The 18,365-nt window shown below is 40.1% G+C and overlaps 1 long non-coding RNA gene across 1 annotated transcript; it reads left to right on the top strand.

Annotated features, from left to right (window-relative positions):
* The first annotated feature begins 3 nt into the window (after nt 1-3).
* On the top strand, nt 4-17,406 carry LOC310846116. The gene is made up of 3 exons (XR_014565139.1): nt 4-144; nt 978-1,019; nt 17,190-17,406. It is a non-coding gene; the product is annotated as an uncharacterized lncRNA (long non-coding RNA).
* Nucleotides 17,407-18,365: the final 959 nt, after the last annotated feature.

Here is an 18,365-nt window from a genome sequence, read left to right as displayed (position 1 = left end):
TGAGCATAACTGGCAGGAAACACTGTTAACCATATAAGAACAGAATGCCAGGCTGCCCAGTAATCCCAGAGGCTGATGTTAGAAATGTCTGATTCCTTCTGGACCTGAAGTGAGGGCTCAAGGAACTGAAAACTACAAACACAGGTAGTGTGGACCTAGACAGACCTGGTTCAAGCCACAGATTCCCTGTCACAACTAACACACTCCCTTATTATCCACCCCAGCTTGCAGGGTTGATTGGGGCAGAAGTTGCACATAAACTGTGCCTGTTTCACATACATGGAAGCACGTTTCCAAGTGCTGCTTAGGCACTCTCGCTGAGTGAAAAATATATGCATGTTCATGGCAAATCTTTATTTTGTGAGAACAGTCATAAAGGTTATGTGAATCTCTGGCCTAGCTCCGTACAGTTAGTAGCAGAGTAAGGAAAGGTGGGTATAAATGGGAATCAGGTGAAGGTGTGTCTAACTCTTCATTGGTTGGGTTAACATGGAAGCAAATGTGCAAAGGCCAGAAGGTCATCAGTTTAAAATCTGTTTTATACTTTCCCATCACTAAAGTGAAATAATCATTAAAAAAAAAATAACCAAGACTGAGAATTTGCTTATACTGTATTTATTGACTGTGCAAAATCGCACAATTTAATAGGCTTCACCAATGCCAAAGCAATTTGTTAGTTGTTTTTAAAATAAATAGAAAATATGTTTTGTAATTAGGAAGAAAAGATTGCCACCAGGATAGTTTTCATGAAACCTGGCTGAGATGTGTTGTGACTTAGCCAGAATTGATTCTTCAATCTAAGTATTAAGTAATAAGCAATTTTCTGTTGGCATATAATTCAGTATGCTAGCATATGAAAATGAATGACAATACAGTTCCTGGGGTTGAGGGTTCCTCGTTGTTAAAAGCGACAGATATGGCGATGTTGTACGATGCATTTTCAGATCATTTGTGATCCTCTTTTTCATCCTTTGAAGGATCCCTGTCATTCTGTTTAATAGCAAAGACATTGAAAAAAGGTAAGGGCAATTGCTGATAGTTAGCTGTGAGCATGTTTCAAATCTTCTGAAACTTTTAGATATGTAGTGTGGTGATATTTATAATTTTCACTATATTGTAACTCTTGCATTGCATTAATAACATACTATGATGCCTGTGGTCTGTGCCCAAACATGTGATGAAAGCTATCTCTCCCCACAACCCAACACACACACACAAATCTATCCACAGGAGAGTGATCTGACTCACAGAATAAAGTGTGTGTCAATTTTGATGGGCACCATTACAGCTCAGAAGTTGCAAGCTTCCCGAGAGGTCACCAGCAGAGGAACTGAAGGCATCACTCAAGAGAAATACTATCTTTCTGAAAGATTTCAAAGCACAGAACCTTTACAGCTGTCACATTGTTTTGGTGTTCCCTTCCAGTAAGCATATCTTTACCAACAATGTGTGCCCATCAATCTGGGTACAATGAAATTGTTTTCATCAGTCTGTAACTTTCAAGTTCCAAGACGGATCCTTTGTTATGTTCAGGTTGTTTTACCAAAACTAAAATATTTGTATCTAAAAGAGGCTCCTCTGCTAGGGAATGTGGGATAATGTGTTTTTGATCACAGAAGAAGTGGTCTTATTTTGCAATGCAATTATCTACATGAAAATACTAGTGATGATGAAAACAAGTGATTAAAGTGATTTAAATATTCAGTTCTTATGAATTCACAGGTGTGAATTTGACTGCAAAATGTAAATAATATTTTCCAAATTTGGAACAAGTTCTACAAGGAGATTTATTATGATCCGTGTTCATCAGTTCCCTCATGAGTTTTCAGATCTGTAACAATCCTATTTTACTTTGCAGTGGTAAAACAAAAGTTTTACCATGCAACATATTTGAAAATGGAATTGGGGTTTTTTTCTGAATCCTTTGTACAGTGTTATTGTTGATTGGCTCTCAATGAGCAAAACACATCAGTGCTGGTTTACTGATCACCTATACCGATGTATAACTGATGTACAGTGGTACCTTGGGTTACAGACGTTTCAGGTTACAAATGCTTCAGGTTATAGACTCCACTAACCCAGAAATAGTACCTCGGGTTAAGAACTTTGCTTCAGGATGAGAACAGAAATCGTGCTCTGGTGGAGCGGCAGCAGGGGGAGGCCCCATTAGCTAAAGTGGTACCTCAGGTTAAGAACAGTTTCAGGTTAAGAACAGACCTCCAGAACAAATTAAGTTCTTAACCTGAGGTACCACTGTATTTAGAAAACTGAAATAATCTCTGCCTTTGTAAGCACTCGTTGAGTTGCCTCTACAGCAAAGACACTGATGCATTTATGTGAACTTCTGTTGGTAAAAGTCTTGAAGCGTTTCACCCTTAAGCAGGTCTTAATTAAGAAGAATTCTTCACTGACACTGAAAAACTCTCATTTGTAATTTGGCAAATAGCCTGTGTTTTTCCAGGTTGGCCACTTTGAGAACAGATTATGGACTAGATGTGTCATTAGCCTGATCCAGCAGGATCTTCTTATGTTCTTGGTACATTGTCTACACGATGGTTCCCAAATGTTACTGTCAAATTGTATTTTTTTTGCCAGAAAGAAAAAAAAGTTGACTAAACCCAATAGCTCTGAGGTCTCCACCCCATTTTCCAAGATAAGATTGCAGTTGCAAAATCTGAGTTTGGTTTTGGATCCAGGTTAACTTAGTCACATGTTGGCCCCACTGGAATCAGTGAGATAAGTTAGTCATGATTCCCTTTACTGAACCAGATCATTGGGTCCATCCAGCCTGCTAGCTCTTTGACTTCTCAGGTAACCGTCTTTCATGTTGATGGTATTCCTGGAGAGGCTAGAGATTGAACAAGGCTTATTTTATTGTTTGATAAAAGTTACCATTTTATTATTTGATACTAAGTATTAAGTAATAAACATTTTTCTCTGCAGTATCTTTACAGCATCTTTACAGTAATGTAAAGATATGATGGATTTATATGAAAACATTTTTTTTTGTTATGTGTATTTAATTTTAAAACAAATACAGTCATACCTTGGAAGTCGAACGGAATCCGTTCCGGAAGTCCGTTTGCCTTTCAAAACATTTGAAAACCAAAGCATGGCTTCTGATTGGCTTCTGAATCGGAAGCCATGCAAGCCCTGTCAGACGTTCGGCTTCCAAAAGAACATTCAAAAACCAGAACAGTTACTTCCGGGTTTTGATCATTTGGGAGCCAAAACGTTTGAGAAGTAGGCTGTTCAACTTACGAAGTTGAAGGAATCAAAGTACGACTGTACTTTACTTTTTTTAAAAGGAATTATTAAAACCTATCTGCATAGGCTTTTATTAGAGTCATTTGCAAATATGGCTATCCTGCTTTTCACTCCTCCTGTATATCATTTACGAAAAAGTTAAGTGTCACTGGACCTAATATAAATCCTTGGGGGACCCCACTTAATACTTCCCTCCATTGAAACAATTTCCACTTCTTTCTATTTTCCATTTCCTGTTCTGTCGATAGTTACTAATGCATAAGAGGAGCAATGATATTATCTCACGACTGAACTTCTCTCTGAGCAACAGCCAAACCTGATAGTTGATTAAAAAGAAAATTAGTCCAGTAATTCATTGCATTGTTTTGATAACTTCTCAAGCATCTTTTCCAGTGCTATATAAGAGGAAAGAGGGATTGACTTCCATGCAGAGGTGTTAACTGACATATTGTTAATATTTACAATGCTTCTATTGATATGATGTAGGTCTATGAGAAGAGAAAAATATTTCCCACCAGCCATCCCTAGCCTAGGAAAACTTCCTGTATCCCTAAGTTTGGTAAAAATGTTACTGTGATAAAATGCAAACTAGTCAAAATGGAAAATAGGAACTTTGCAAAATGAAGTTGGTTTGGAAGATTCACGCTGAGTTAAAGTAGATTTGCATTTCCAATTTATTATTTCTACTGCAGTTTTGGAAAGGCGCATGTTTATTTTGAGCTTGACATCTTTGCTCTGCAGGCCCTTCAATTTCCAGAATACTGCATATTTTCTGCAGAACGGTAGTGAGTCTTTCTATAGATTGCTCTAAATTAATTTGACTTTGTTCAGCATTATCTTACAATTGCAGTGACCCTAAGGTGAACTTCCCAGTGTTAATTCACATGCCCATAGTGAGACTCAATGTTTCTAAGACCAGAAAAGATTATGCTAAACTCATGCTAATTATAATTTTCTAATATATTCTGAAAATCACACAGTTACCAAGTAACAAAAGGTCATTTCCAATAAACGATACCTTTTGAAGTAACTGATATATTAAATTGTTTGGGGTTTTTTTATATATACTCTAGCTGGATCTTGAAAAGTAGACACTCATAAGCAGCATATTGAATACAAAATTGTTATTGGCATCCGTCTGTCTTGGGAGAAAATGGAGGAGTGTCCCTTTGGGGGTGAAGTCAAACTGTTGGAAGGTTACAAAAGCACCTGCTATGGCTGCAGAGACCAAATAGAGAAGAGACATGTTTTGTTGCAGCTGAGACAGATAAAGATGTCCACTTTGTACACCACAATGTACACCATGGTGCTCCTTCTCTCAGTGTTCCTCCCAGCAGTCATTCCTCCTCTTAGGCACCAGAAAGGAATCAGGAACAGTTGTAGTTAAAAACATCAGTCTATGGTCAATGTAAAATTTTTAAAGAAGAATTTGGCGACCTCCCTCATAACCTTAAAAGTCACATGGAGGTACTATTGTCTACTTCATGGGTAGGCAACCTAAGGCCCGGGGGCCAGATCCCGCCCAATCACCTTCTTAATCCGGCCCATGGATGATCTGGGAATCAGCGTGTTTTTACATGAGTAGAATGTGTCCTTTTATTAAAATGCATCTCTGGGTTATTTGTGGAGCCTGCCTGGTGTTTTTACATGAGCAGAATGTGTGTTTTTATTTAAAATGCATCTCTGAGTTATTTGTGGGGCATAGGAATTTGTTCATTTTTTCCCTTCAAAATATAGTCCAGCCCACCACACGGTCTGAGGGACAGTGGACCAGCCCACGGCTGAGAAAGGTTGCTGACCCCTGGTCTATGGGGTTTTTTAAGGCCCCAAATAGATGACCATGCAGGATATGGGAGGAATGAGGTCAACAGGAAGAATTCCTGGCTGCAAAATAAAAGCTACTGGTTGCTTGCAGTGGAAATGGAACACGCCTTTATTTGGTGCTCCCCACCTCACCCTAGTTTCTTCAGAAGTTAAATATTGGTGAGTGGAAGAGCAGGTGCTTCATTTCTAATATCAACATGCTGTATGTCCATGAACACTAAAATACCATGCAGTGCAGAACCTGCTACTTCATATTTCAGATGCTTCAGATATATATTTGTGGGAAATTGGGTTGGACTAGCCTATCTTTATCTGAAAGAAGAACAGACAATCTTGGCTTTTACAATGACAGAAGGCACTATATTACAGTCTGAGTAAGATCTAATTTATATATTTTAATTGCTGCTATATCTGCACTGTCCCTGTTATACTGAACTGCAAATTTAAATGTGTCCCTATTGTGTTTCATGACTTCCCTGATTTTGTACGTGAGCGGGAACTGGTCTGTGACCGAAATAATAAATTCATTCATATATTACAGTCTATATTACAGAGTAAATAGCATACAGAAGGAAGGTGTGGACTTCTCAGTCAAGTTCAGTGGGAAAAAGTGGTGTCGGCAGTCATCCTTGGTATGAGAATTAGGGCATCACAGGTCTATTCCTCTTTTTTATCTATCAAGTGCTTGAAGGCATGGACTCCTTAGTGGTTTATGCAGATTCATAGAGACTACAGGATACCATACCCTTCCACAGTGGACACAGATGCTGAGTGCCAACAAAATTGTAGCCAAAATGGGACAAGCGAGAAAAAAATAGCAAGGCATCAGCATGTTCATGCAAATCCTGAGGTCCACAGATGCAGATCCCCCCCCCCCCCCGAAAATACTAAGGGGGCATCCCTACCCCAATAAAAAAACCTAATAAGGCCAAAACATGCAAAGTAGCCATGGTATGTGGTCAGTTGGAAAAGGTCTATGGGGAAAATAGGATGGAGAGAAAGAAGAGCAAGGTACAATACCCTGCTTAGAGGGAATGGCTAACTGAACCATTTCAGTAGGAAAGATACACAGCAACATTAGGTTGCAGGACACACACACACACACACGTGTGTGTGTGTGTGTGTGTTATTTTCTACTTGTGTTTCTCATATTTTTCATCTTGCGCTGTTCTCATCAAGTTCAAAGTTAATACAAAATCGCATGGAAGAAAGAGTAGCTCTTATCTAAGAATGTGTAATGCAGCATACCTTTCACATTAGCATCTCAAATCCCCAGATTGCGCATGTAATGTAAGAACATTTTAAATAGTCTCAGTGGATCTCTCTCCTGTTTGGAATTTGAGCCACAACCCCTCAGCATGGTGCCAATAATCTTTGTTCAGGTGCTAGCCCCTAGTGTACAAAGTGATGTATTAACTAATAATCTCTGTCACCCAGAAAACAAAATCCATTCATCATATACAACCTTTTTCACCCACCTACCCATCCTTGCCAATAAACACACAAAGAATAATAACAAAAAGGAACAAGAGCTATCTTGTGCTGCCTCCATCACATAGCAAAACATATTATAAATCAAAATATGGCCACACAGGACTCTCAGAGCAAAATGAATATGGGGCAGAATAGTTTCTTCATTTAACATGAAATGTATGCCTTGTACAGTCAGGTCTGTATGTGAACAAAGGTTGACTCTGTACATTGCATTCAGGCTTCAGTCCTACACACACGTGGCCTGGAAGTAAGCCCCATTTAACTCAGTGATTCTCACTTCAAAGTAGACTTGGACAGAATACACTGCTAGCTTCCAAGATGATAGAACTTGTGAATATAGACAACCAATCATTTTTTTGCTGCAAAACATAGGCCTGGTTCATTCAGCCTCAAATCTTGTCATGGAAAACAGGTTCTAGCTTAGACTTCTCTCATGTATTAGTGTTCTATAAAAAGAGGTAAAGGGTCCCCAGACCATTAGGTCCAGTCGTGACCGACTCAGGCGTTGCGGCGCTCATCTCACTTTATTGGCTGAGGGAGCCGGCGTACAGCTTCTGGGTCATGTGGCCAGCATGACTAAGCCGCTTCTGGAGAACCAGAGCAGCGCACGGAAATGCCGTTTACCTTCCTGCCAGAGTGGTACCTATTTATCTACTTGCACTTTGACATGCTTTTGAACTGCTAGGTTGGCAGGAGCAGGGACCGAGCAACGGACGGGAGCTCACCCTGTAGCGGGGATTCTATAAGCAAGGATAATTCCCCCCCCAATCAAGAGCAATCACTTTTTGGAGCTATTGGCTAGAAAGTTGCCAGAGTTTACATGTAGAGGTGCCAGTGAAGTTCTCCTGAGTCAGGTTCAGGGAATAACTTTGAGGGGCTTGTAAAAGCTTGTCTCAGTTGTGAGGTGAGCTTTTCACAATAGCTCAGAAACACATGGTTCACATAAAGAAGGTTCCAGATGGATTCCCAGGCATCTCTGGTTTTGGGGAGGGCCAGAGTTCAGTCGTAGAGTGCATGCTTGGTATGCAAAACACCTAAGTTTGGTTTCCGTAATCTCCAGGTAGGGCTGGGGAAGGCTCCTCTCAGAAACCTTGGAGAGCTGTTTCAAGTTAGTAAAGACCAGGGGTGGTCAACCTGTAGTCCTCCAGATGTTATTGGGCTGCAAGCCCCATTGGCCCCAGCCACAATGGTGGGGGATGATAGGACTTGTAGTCCAAGAACATCTGGAGGGCCACACGTTAGGCACCTCTGGGATAGACAATACCAAACAAGATGGCTCAGTTGTCTGATTAGCTTCCTAGTACCCTAATCCTTCTCTGACAAATCAATACTAAGAAAAGGGTTGATAGGGACTGAAGGGTTCCAAGCATCAAACTGGGTCAGTAAATGATACAAGTTATTGCCTATTTTTTTCTTAGGTTTTTGTTTGTTTTGTTTTTTCTTTGAGAAATGCAGCCATGGCATATCGTGCATGTCATTTGTTTTGATTTTTTTTTTAGCATGAATAAACCACAGCAGCATCGTATATTGAGCATATTACAGGTTGTTCCCAGATATTCCAGAGTGTTTGGCTATAAACAAGGGAAATGATTATGACAAAAATACAATAAGCCAGTGCGCAAGGATAGGAACCAATGTGGACTTATTGTGGCAGCAGCCCACATGTTATTTCTAAACTGTGGTATTAATTGTTACTTGTAGGGTAGAAGCTGTATTTGTATGTCAATGCTGGATTTAATGATGAGGGGATGAAAAAGTGATCAAGGGTTCAAAAGGATCTGAAAGGTTCAGAAAATGTGTGCCTCAACGCATCCAAACATCTGGAATGCATACAGGAGAGAATGGCAGTGAGACTTTACTAGTAAAATGTAACCAAACCGTTTAGCTGCCCTGCTCCATATTTCAGACACTTTCATTTTACAATACACAAGAAACCTAGCACTCTCTGTTAGATGATTTACTATTCTAGACAGCTTATATAGAAGAAAAGCAATTGAACATATCTGGCCACACCAACCTCCCATGCCAATAGCAAGGTTTTAAAGTAAAACTCAGCACAGCTGTGCATATACCTGCCTTGTCTTCTTCATGTGTTGTTTTCAGAAAGAACAGCTTTGACCACGTTGACTTACAAAATGATAAATACATCGTTCACCATAGACAATTTAATGTGATTCAAAAAGATACCCATTAAACAGCATCATTAACTTTTTCACCTAATATTTAAAGTCATCCGGGTTGAAAAGCTGGGTGAGTTACCAGTAATTACATTTGGAGGACAGATTCAAAAATAAATGTGTCAGGCTAGCATAGACAAAATGGACACCACGTAGCAGTCATTTTGTGAACAATGGCTTTCAGGAGGGTTTAGTTGTTGTTGCAAGGATTAGCTTGTTCAGCATAGCACTCTGTATGACAAAAATGCTTGGAAAGAGCCAAATGACAATATTCACAATTATGTAGATCACATTAAACTTTTGACAATGCTTCCTGGCACTGCTTGTTTGTTTTGTTTTGTTTTTTAGGTTTATTTCAATTTTTGTTCAGATTTTTATTTTTATTTGTAAGCCACCTTCAGTTTGCTTTTATCCTGGGATATAGCTGTCTAAGGGAGATAAATTAAATTCCACAAAGGCCGTGACATAGCAACTCATTCAAATATGACAAAGAAACCCACGTTCTTATTACATATTATCATGACTTCCCAGCATACATGAAGGAACGTCTCCACCCCCTTCGTTCAGCCTGGACACTGAGGTCCAGCTCACTGCAAGAAGTGATGTTTTAGGGAACCAGGCAGAGGGCCTTCTCGGTAGTGGCCCCCGCCCTGTGGAATGCCCTCCCATCAGATGTCAAAGAAATAAACACCTATCTGACGTTTAGAAGACATCTGAAGGGAAGTTTAGAAGACATCTGTTTAGGGAAGTTTTTAATGTTTAATGTTTTATCGTGCTTTTAATATTCTGTTGGGAGCCGCCTACAGTGGCAGTATTAGTATTATTAGTATTAGTATTAGCACGTTGGTATAAATATTCTGAGGGTGCCTCCTAGCAATAAAAGAAATGAAAAGAGGGGCCAGGTGATGAAGATGTGCTGTGGAGGGGCAGACCAGCTAGTGCATCCTCATTCTGCCTTCATCAGGTGAGGCTTTGAACACTTGAAGAACACTATACAAAAAGAGAGGGCAAAGAGGCAGCTTCTGAACCTCTGCCATATTTCCAGGCTCCAATCATATGCCCACCTACGTATATAGGATTAAGCCCCTCTGATTGGGTCTTACTTCCCAGAAGATGTGTCTAGAATTGCACTGTCAATCTCCAAACTATGTTTTGTTGCATGTGAACTGAACAGTATAGGGCTTTTAGAAAATGCTGCTAAACGTTGCCCCCTTACCTAAAAAGAAGAAGAAGAGTGGTGTGCTTTTAAAACTAGAAAAGACAATGTGAATTCACAGTATTGTTTAAGTAGCCCCCTCCCCCCACTGTCCTTATGATTGAATATGGTTAGGCTTGCATAGTCTGCAGGGGCTGGCATCTATGGGAAGAATGAAAATATGGTAACCACAAGGTTCATTAAGTCTTTGATGATTTACTAGCAGAGACTTATGGCAAAAGTGATGCACAAATTCAATGCAAGTACAGTGCTCTTTTGATAAAATAAAAATTACTGAAATAAACTGGCGGGCATCTCACAAAGAACTGAATATATTCTGCAGAAATCAAATATAGACTTTGCCTGATTTATGCATGAACATTATGAACTAATAAATGAAATGCATTATGTTTTACTTTTTGTGGAAGTCAAAATTTTAGATCATAGTATTTTAACTTTTTTAAGGAATATATATGTGCTCATGAGTCATAATTATAATGTTTTGGATAACCTGCCTCTACCAGAACAATGGTAAGGTGTTTCTATATCAGTTGCAGATCGACAATTGTGCACTTATCCCCCATCTCACACCACACATGTACTTAGCCCTGCTAGTGAAATGCTTACATCCTGCAATTATATACTGAATGCAAATAAATTTTAACAATTACACTCCTTTTGACTGAATGGTCCCCAATGAGACAATAGTATTGTGTTTCCGCATATATGCAGTTTCAAATCTGCTTTATTTCATACTCCATCTTCTATTCCAATCACATATTTATGTATCCTGCAGTTTAAATAATTGTTAAAGTTATCCTTTTTTGCATACTTCTATTTCAGCTTTTCTTTAAAATAGTTTTGTTTTAAAAAGCAGAAGTCATAGAAACAGAAGTTACATCAGTTGTATGGGAAACTGAGATATATCCAGAACCCCACCCTCCTCCAAATTGCCTTGATGCTTGTAGTTACTGCATAGTAGGGCTAAAGCTTAAAATGGGATTAGACAAATTAATGGGCAGAAGGTCTTTCAAAGGCTATTAAATGTGATAAGTAAATGCAGCCTCCATCCATGTGCCATTTGAGTCTCAAGGTAATGTGCCATTTGAGTCTAGATATTGGAACAAATAATTGAGAAGGACAGTTGCCTTCTCTTACTTTGAGTCTCCTTAATCAACCACTGCCTACCGGGTGAAAGGCCCCATGTTTGATGACCACAGAGTGTGATCTCTTGCCACCAGACCACCTAGCTCTCATTTTCTTTTTCAATTCTTTATAAATATGTTTAGATATATGCAGAATCCCTGACACATGTCCACTTTCTGTGGTTACCTAAGGCTCAAAAGGGAAGCAAGGATTGTGCAGTTGTAAGTCAGGACCAAGGAGAGAGCATACAGAACCTTGGACAGCTCTTTGAAGCTAAGGCAAGAGAAGCTGGTTCCCAGAGAGCTGGAGCCGAATTAAACCTTATGTAGGCTGACTGGGACGTGGGTGGCGCTGTGGGTTAAACCACAGAGCCTAGGACTTGCCAATCAGAAGGTCGGCGGTTCGAATCCCCGCGACGGGGTGAGCTCCCATTTCTCGGTCCCTGCTCCTGCCAACCTAACAGTTCGAAAGCACGTCAAAGTGCAAGTAGATTAATAGGTACCGTTCCAGCGGGAAGGTAAAGGGCATTTCCGTGTGCTGCTCTGGTTCGCCAGAAGCGGGTTAGTCATGCTGGCCACATGACCCGGAAGCTGTACGCTGGCTCCCTCAGCCAATAAAGCGAGATGAGTGCAGCAACCCCAGAGTCGGTCACGACTGGACCTAATAGTCAGGGGTCCCTTTACCTTTACCTTAGGCTGACTAGATCTGAAGTGGAGGAGTCTCCACTTTCTGAAGGAGATGTTTGTTTAAAGGGCCTTCACATTATTTTGTAAATATTGTCTTCTGTGAGGCTGAGGGACAGATGTACTGTAGGAGACCCATCCTCTGGGTCAGAGGCTGTGCCCTCTGGCTGAGAAGGCCCTAAATAAGGGACTGTTAGTTATCTCCCCTTAACTTCATCTGATATGCATTTCTGATCTTCTTTAGTCCTGGTTTGTTCTGTGTTTGTTTCTTCTGGTTTACCCTTGTTGCTCCTTGGACTGGACTCCCAGTTCCCATCTGCAGGCACACTCCAAACTGCTATCCTGATAAAATGACAGCTGTCATATATTATCATCTACAATGCACTTTCCAATTACCTTTTTCCACTTTATATGCTAGTGGCAGAATGTAGTGCACATCAGGTGATTGTGCAATCTTTTGACACATCAAGTTTGAATCTGTTGTGGTTCCGATTTCTGAAGTAAGACCCTACAAAACCCATTCCAGCAGTGCATTGCTAGCTGAAATGATAGTACTTCACTCGTTCACAGCTATCAGCCTTCCATTTGGCATGAGCTTCTCCTGTTCATTTTCTTTCTTGTTTCTTCTTTGGCCGACAAAGCTCAGCTTGTAATCCTGTCAGCAATCACTGAATGATTGGCAAAACATTCTTCACCAAAGCCAATTCCCTGGTTCACCCTTCAGTTATTTCATATTTTAGCTCATCAGTGGTTAGGAAAGCATTTTTACACTGCCGGGATCTGGACTCTATTCATGCACATTGCTTCCAGCATCAAGCTGGATAGGCCGATAGTTCCAAAGCTAAGGCCCTGCTCGCCAGCGCTATAAATTTTATCACGCTGCAGCAAAATGCTATGATGCATGTCAAGCTCTTTTAACTTTACTCTGCAAAACTAACAGTAGAAATCCTGGCAAAGCTTCCACTGTTTGGCATTTGGTTTAAGTTCATCCTGGGTATCAAGATCTACTTAACAGACAGAGACCACTGCTGGGTCTAGAGCACAGAGACATCCTTCTTCAGGGAATTAAGCTAAATAGCTGTGAGACTGAAACCCAGACAACCATTTGTTCAGGTGGTGGCTGTTTCTCTCGAGCCAGTGGGCAGAACCTTCTCTTCACCATGGCTTGTAAGAGCACATTACAGACAGATACAGATGAAAGGAAAGTGTGACATCTGCTCATCTTAGGGAAAAAACAGCTGTGGCAGGAGAATGTAGAGTGGGGAAGCAATTGGAAAGCCTTGCTTAATCCTGTTTCTGTCCCAGACTACCATATTCTTAACTCCTCTCTCTCTCTCTCTCTCTCTCTCTCTCTCTCTCTCTCTCTCTCCACCCCCCCCCACAAGAGCCCCCTTTCCCACATGAGATTACATATTTATATTTTCAAGAAAGTATGCTTTTGAAAATATGCAGGTGGGAAAAAGTGGCAGGGGGTTCACACAGATTATTTGAAAAGAGGTTTGCACCCTATCGTCTGTGGTTGATTCTTCTCTCAAAATCCCCTCCTAACATCCCCCACCTAGAAAAACAGATATTGCTCTTAGAGAAAGCACAATTTTCATTGCAGACCTGTTTATGTGTTCGTTGGGTCTGCCCCCCTTTTTGCTCCAGTAGGCATATTCAGAGTTTTGAGAAAATTCCAGTGACACCTGTCATAAAATGGCTGCCACGGGAGCATGTAGCGGAAGCTGAGCAGGAAGAGCAAACAGTCTCATATGCATTGTGGCTTTTGCAGGGAATAGTTACTAAGATACTTTTTGGGTGCCATAGGAACTATGTTGGTGCCCATGCTCACCACACCAGTGACTCCATGTCTAAGCTATAGGTAGGCCCTAATACAGGGTGTGGGAGGACCATCAAGCAATAGTAAGGACCCCTAACCATTAGGTCCAGTCGTGACCGACTCTGGGGTTGCAACACTCATTTATCTACTTGCACTTTGACGTGCTTTTGAACTGCTAGGATGGCAGGAGCAGGGACCGAGCAACGGGAGCTCACCCCATCACAGGGATTCGAACCACCGACCTTCTGATCGGCAAGTCCTAGGCTCTGTAGTTTAATCCACAGTGCCACCCGTGTCCCTATCAAGCAATAGTAGCTGATTGCAAAACAAATAGAAAGTGGTGTGGCCAATGCAGGATGAGTGAACAGAAGCAGAGCCAGCCAGCCTATGACGTGGGCTGAAGCAGCTGCCCCAGGAAGTCGAATCCTTGGGGGGGGGGTGCCCCACCTGCCCCTGTCACCACTGGGCTCTAGCAAGTTCTCAGAGAACTCTGGGAAGCATTCCATGAGATCTCACTGGAATCTACCATGTGACCCTAGTAGACAAGGCTTTGGTGGGGCAAGGGGTCTGAGCAGAAGTATCAGTATCAGGGAAATTATCTATGTCAGAAATATCATGCAAGGCAGATAGTCAGGAAGTGTGCTAAAGAGTGTCCAGGAAGGAAGACTGTGAGAGGTAATAGGGTAGGGAGAGAGTTCATTATAGATATCCCCTGTTTAAGAGTGTAAACAATCCAAAACACCCCCTCACCTTGAATCTAGTTGGATTAAAAGTTATCTGTGCAAGTGAGGCATAATAGCGGCAGCTGTTGCCATTTATAATATCATGAGGCTAGTCTCTCCTCCCCCCACCCCCAGCGCTGACTACCTGCAAACAGCAGAAAGACAATAGCCATTCATCATTTCAAAACAAGACATTTTGGAGTGGTCTAGTAAGTAGTACACCGAGTTTTCGACTGCTGGGTTCTGCTTCTATACAGAGGGGAATTCCTCACTATGTTTTTCACCAGATCATATTGATTGCCGAGTGTAGCAGATATTCAATTGTACAATAAATATTTTCCTTTCTTTTGTTTTTTACACAGGTAACTTAATGTAATGAACAACTTCTTCTTCTTCTTCTTCTTCTTCTTCTTCTTCTTCTTCTTCTTCTTCTTCTTCTTCTTCCATATTGGACTGGTTTTGTAAGCCTCCAAAGACAGCTTCCTAAAATACCTTGGTTAACTCACAAGTAATGTCAAACCAAAATTCCTCCCTAGGAGACCTTCTGCTCAAATTTGGAAGGGAGAGAGGAAAGGAGGAGAGGTAGCAATTTGAGGGAATGGGAGTGGGACAACAAAATATGCCAAAAGATTCTCTGCCACTTATGGTGGTGACCAAGACCAGGCTGCAGAATCAGATCCTTATGAAGAGTGAGGATTCATCAAGTGGCAGTCTATAGGAAACACTGTTTTACACTATTGTATTCCTGGATGATATTTTTAAAGTGTAAAAGTGTTATTGTAAAAGCTACTCAGTCTCTGGAGTATCCGGGTTGGTACTATATGTCTAGCTATGCTTATCTGAGCTAAGCAAAATGTATAGGGCAAGGGAGTGCTGCCATTGATTGTCACTTATGCTTGATTAACCTTTAACCATTATCTATCTCACATGAATGGAATCCTTTTTATGTCACTCGCTAATACCAGTGGAACTATTTTGCTCAAAATTTGACTGATGTAGCTGCCAGCTTCCTTAAATGAAAGGATTATACTGCTTAATCTTCCTTTTAAGATAATTTGTGGCAGATAGTTATGAAAGTAATGGGTCTTAAAAGTATTTCTGAAGAGGCCTAGGCTACTGTTTTAGGCGTCCTTTCCCTACCTCGAACAAAGTATTTACATGAGCGGAACTGAAAACACCACAGAATATGAAAGGAAGTTCTGATTTGTGTGTACACAGAAGAGCTAAATACTAGAATTTAATTATGCAGGTGGCGTTTCATTGTTTAAGCTCTTTTATATTTTGCTCTTAATGCTGTCTGATAGATCAAAGCTTTCTTTTTTAAAAAAAAAGAGTTGCAGGGCTGTCTACAATTTATCTTTCAGCAAACGTCTGACCTTGTATTTCATTAGCAAAAAGCACCAAGAAGTCTCTTGCTGTCTTGTCCAGATACATTAGTGAATCTTACGCTTATCCACAGGCCAGCAAACATTCATTCATTTGTAAATGAGCAAATAACTAGTGTGTATCATGCTCTTCAGTAGAAATATAATATAATATAATATAATATAATATAATATAATATAATATAATATAATATAATATAATATAATATAATATAATATAATATAATATAATATAATATAATATAATATAATTAATATAATATAATATAATATAATATAATATAATATAATATAATATAATATATATACTAAAAACAGTTAAAAGAATAAAACACAATCAAAATGAAGTTGCAAAAGCAGAAGTTATAGTTCTCAGCAAACTAAAACTAAAGTGGTGGAGAGAATATCTCAACTTTCATAGGACCATTTCTCTTATGCCCAGAAAGGGAGATATATTAATTGGATTTCAGCAGGTGCATTCTAAGAATTATTGGGGGGGGGACTCACCTTATTCTGGCATGTCAGTGAGGTGATAATGAGACTTTCAAGTGTGTGTGTGTGTCAAATTATCATAAAGAATTAGCAAAGTACTGAAAAAGAGGCTGGATACCTCTTTTATTTTCTTCAGAGGAGTTCCTGCTTCAACATTAGTAGTTCACTACTTTTCAAGATCTGATGGCTGGTTGTTGTTGTTTTTGTTGTTGTTGTTCAATGCATTAAGGTTGGGTTTGTTTGTTTTCAGCAGACTTGCTCTATTGATACAGGGTAGACCAGAATCCCTTAGCTGTCATCCACAATCAAGTGCCAACTTAATGGGACAAGCACTCTTTCTCTGATAGACTTTTTTCAGCTTCCAGGGAACCCTTCCTTCTGGTCAAGACTTGAGGATACCCCTCAGAAACATGATGCATATGTCTCCTCTAACGTCTTCCTGCTTCCTGGGGCCAACTTCTTGCTGCTGTAACTCTGGCCACTGGAGTTTTCCTCTTTTTGTGATCTCTTGGAGCTTTTGCTCCCTCTCTTCCATCTCTCTGTGTACTGTTCTTTACTGTGCTGGCTGATCATCAGACCACACATTGACCACATTGTGGACAACTCCCCTTTATATAATACATTTTTTGTACAAGACCCTCTGACCAATGACTTTTAATTACTTATCTCTCTGCACATCCATTTCTATGGAGAAAACTGGCCTACCAAATCCTGAGCTTTTGAAGCTTCCTGCCAAGTATAAAAGCTGGCAAGCTTTTAAGTGTTAACCACTGGGGCCTGTAGCAGCTTTCTTTGTAACTGTAGGAGCCAACAGCAGGATGTTATAAGAAATAACAGTCGGACTTCAGCTAGCGCTGACCTTTTCATCACTTATTCTTACCCAGGTGTAAACACAACAGTATTATTATACTCATAAACATTCTTATTTTTTTCTATTTATAGAACATCTTAAAAATATCAGACTTTTTCTGATTCTCCACAGAATGCATGGAGGACAACTTCTAAAAGAATCTCATGGGCTGCAAGGCAAAATGAATGGTCTCATCACTTATCACAGCTGGCTACTCCCAGAAAGAATCACCAATCTCAGGAATGGAAAAAGGAAAAGGAAAAGGGAAAAAAAACTTGACAAAAAGCAGTGGTCAATCAGGTCCCAAACAGGCAGAAACAGCATGAATAAAAGGCGATCTGTGGAAATAGTTTAGCTGCCCTGACAGAACTATTTGTGCACTCATAATTAAAACTGGCAGCTTAATGAGAGAAACAAATTATTATTTAGTTCACAGAGAAGGTTATTTTGTTGTATCTTTTTTTTAAAAAAGTGAATTGTCCTTTGATAGTTGTACATCACAAACCTTCCCTGGTCCCTCACTTGAAACAGCTCCTTTAAATTCTTTTCAACCCGTATTCTTTAAAGTATGAAATCTACTTTTGCAGTAAAAACAAAATGAGAAAGCAGAGCAAGACAGAGCAATAAGAATGCAGAACACTTAAAAGGGCAGCTTCCCAAAGGCTTTGAAAAGTTGAAAAAGTCTGCCTAAGCCATAGCCAGGTTTGTTTGCATTTGCTAATATTATATGCACTTTCATGAAATTTAACAGCGGGAAATGCTTCTTGTTTTTAATAGATGACACACCTGTATTCCAGACTGCCAGGGAAAAAAGGACATTCCATTCTGAAAGTTATTTTTCATGTGAATCACATATTTGCTTTGAAAGTGCAGACACCTGCTGATCAAGATTCGAGAACACCTGTTCACCCCCACATATAGGGGCATATATCCTTCTCACATGAGCACCATGATCTTTTCTGCTGCTGTTGTTGTCAGTTGTTTTATCATGCAATCCAACTTTTATTCATCTAAGCACATGGCGGTTCGGTAAACATTACTTTGAAGTTTCAATACAGATGTTTTAGAGCTGAGTCAGATCCTGATCTACAAATGGAACCTTTCTTGGCAATGATGTATAGGGCACTCCATTTTGTCAGCTCTATCCAGGGTACGCCAGGAAAGGTATGTTCCAGTACTGGATTGTTCCAGACTGCATTCACACACAGGGTTTATTGTGCTAGTTTTACTGATGCAAGTACTTCTGTCCAGATCTAACATTCCTTTTACATGGCAGTACCTGTTGCCTTATGGAGTTGTGGCTTTTTG

The sequence above is a fragment of the Podarcis gaigeae genome (assembly GCF_964106915.1).
Source record: "Podarcis gaigeae genome assembly, chromosome: 5".
NCBI lineage: Eukaryota > Metazoa > Chordata > Lepidosauria > Squamata > Lacertidae > Podarcis > Podarcis gaigeae.
This window is presented reverse-complemented; position numbering and strand designations above follow the sequence as displayed.